The 2,524-nt window shown below is 40.1% G+C and overlaps 1 long non-coding RNA gene across 2 annotated transcripts in view; it reads left to right on the top strand.

The window, feature by feature from the left end:
• Nucleotides 1-2,012: 2,012 nt before the first annotated feature.
• The window catches only part of LOC106869603 (uncharacterized), a 9,972-nt gene continuing 9,460 nt past the window's right edge, over nucleotides 2,013-2,524 (top strand). For both annotated transcript variants that reach the window (XR_001409419.2, XR_008263544.1), the window contains exon 1: nucleotides 2,013-2,130. This is a non-coding gene — a long non-coding RNA (uncharacterized LOC106869603). The remainder of the gene's footprint in view (nucleotides 2,131-2,524) is intronic.

The raw sequence follows: 2,524 nt of genomic DNA, 5'->3' as shown, positions 1-2,524 counted from the left end.
GTATCGACGCCTCCAGGCGAAGAAATAGGATCTCCGAAGGCATATAAATAGAGGTAGTCTGGCCGTGGTAGGGGTGTTGAGTAGCAGTTTTGGAATTTGAGTTGAGTTTTCGATAACGGAGAGTTTTTGAAGTAAGTTGCAACGTTGAATATTTTTTGATGAAAAATTTGTTGTTAATTATTGGTGTTGATTGTTGATATTGTTCGTTGTTTTTTCTCTCTTCCAATTATGGGAAAATAGAGAAAGCGCCGGTAGGTGGCCAGAGTGATGCGGCCGCTACTGGAAGAGGAACAGAGGAAGGAAAACTGGAAACAATTGAAATTAAGGTGGAGCCGAAGAAAATGGAAGAATGTGAGAAGTTGCTGGCGAAAGTCGGAGACATGTTGAAGTTGACACCGCTTGCGGAGCTGATAAGCGGTGTAAGAAAGAGAACTGTGGTATTTAAAACCATGAAAATTGCAACAAGAAAGATAGAGCTCGCGACAGTGGAGGAGATTGAGGAATGCTTGAAAAGTATCAGGAAAGAAACAACATTTATAACAAGAGGAAGAAAGTATGCCACTGTGGAGGTACGCTTTGCAACAAAAATAGAAGCAATTAAGAACTCTACGGAAGCTATACGATCGGAGGAATGGGTGCTGTTGCCGTCGTACTGTGGCAAACGTGTGGCCAGAGTGCGAGTAGGCAAAGTACCCCCAGAGCTAGAAGAAGCATGGCTGATGACAGCAATAATGTTCAATATGAAGGAAGAGGCCAAGATATTGAAGGCCACAAGAACACAAAGTGTTGATTACTGGGGATATGGAATTGAACTCACTATCCAGGCAACAGTGGAAGATTTAAATGGAATCGATGAAGAGATAGTGCTGCCCGACGACCTAAGATTTAGAGTAAAAGTGGAGGGCAGGCCGCCTATATGTTTTGCATGTGGGGAGAAAGGCTACTTGAAGGCGAGATGTCCACAGAGAGAACCAACAGAAAAACAGGAAAACACGAACCAGGTAGTACAGACAGAGACAGAAGAAAATACAACGGAGGAGGGATTCACGGTGGTGGAAAGAAAACGAAGGAGGAGTGGAAGAACAAACTAGCCACCAGAGAACCAGAAAAAGAAGAAAGAAGAAGTGGAAAAGGAAGCTGTGACCAGAGGGATGGCAGACGAAGAGGTGATGGAGAAAGAGAGAGAGAAGACAATTGAAAAGGTGTATTTGCAGAAGGAGGAAGCAGTGCTAATGACGTCGGTTGTCACAGCGAAGGAAAAAGATTCGGGAGTGCAAATGTGCGAGGGTGAAATGGAGAGATTGTTTAGAGTTGAAGAGGGAAAGACACCAGTAACGGAAGAAGAAAAGAAAAAAAACCAAGAAGATGGAAAAACAAATGGAATTTTGTGACATATTCAAAGAACAAGTAGACGGAGAAAAAAATTGTAAAATTTATACATATTATAAGAGTAAAGTTATCCACAGATGTGTACTCTGAAAATGTGAAGGCCATTGTGGTCGATAAGGACACATACAGAAAAGATTGATCCGCTCGGAGTAGCGGTAGAGTTCGACGAGCTGCCACCAGTAATCGAACTCAAGGACTTGGAGCCTTTTATGAGATATTAAAAAAAAAAAAGAGTAAAATTGTTTGGAAATAAAAGGAACAAAAAGTAGGAAAAAAAGTAAAAGTGTTTCGTGTTATAAAGAGAGAGAGAGAGAGAGAGAGAGAGAGAGAGAGAGAGAGAGAGAGAGAGAGAGAGAGAAACAGATAATTAAGAAAAAAACAATAGAAAAAAATGAACAATGTTAAATAGAAATAGTGTATATAAACGTTCAAATAGTACTGCATGGGAATGGGGCCCATGCAGCCATTTCATTTCTTCATTATATAATATCTCATTGTCATTCGTTTTATGTTTTATATTCCCATTGTAATGTGTCTGTCCTTGTAGTGTCCCCCTCTGTGGTATGACCGTAAGTGCCGAATAAAGAGAAAAAGTGTTGAGTAGCAGTCGAGTAGTGTTGAGTAGCAGTCGAGTAGCAGCTGTGTAGCGGTTGAGTGGAGATCATCCGAAGGTGCTAGATAGCAGTAGCGTTGAGACATAACAGTAACTTAAAAGTCTCAGGGAAACTTTGATCACGCTTAGTAAGTTTATATCCTATTCTTTTATTAGTTTTGGTTATTAGTCATTTAGCAGCAGAGTCATCTCATTACACACACATACACACACACACACACACGCACACACACACACACACACACACACATACATACACATACATTGATGTGTGTATTTAATCCATGTGTGTATGCATGAATGAATGCATGTGTGTGGGTGCATCTGTGTGTGTGTGTGTAAGTGTAAGTGTGTGTGTATTTATGGGAAATTGCTTATATGGGAGTACATTAGTATATTCCGAAAAGTATGTATATACACGTGAGTGATTCTTCATGAGAGAGAACATTTGCATACACCTTCACAAGCAATGATTGTTTTCTCTAACGAATACACACATATTATATATATATATATATATAT

Source organism: Octopus bimaculoides, chromosome 2, assembly GCF_001194135.2.
Source record: "Octopus bimaculoides isolate UCB-OBI-ISO-001 chromosome 2, ASM119413v2, whole genome shotgun sequence".
NCBI lineage: Eukaryota > Metazoa > Mollusca > Cephalopoda > Octopoda > Octopodidae > Octopus > Octopus bimaculoides.
This window is presented reverse-complemented; position numbering and strand designations above follow the sequence as displayed.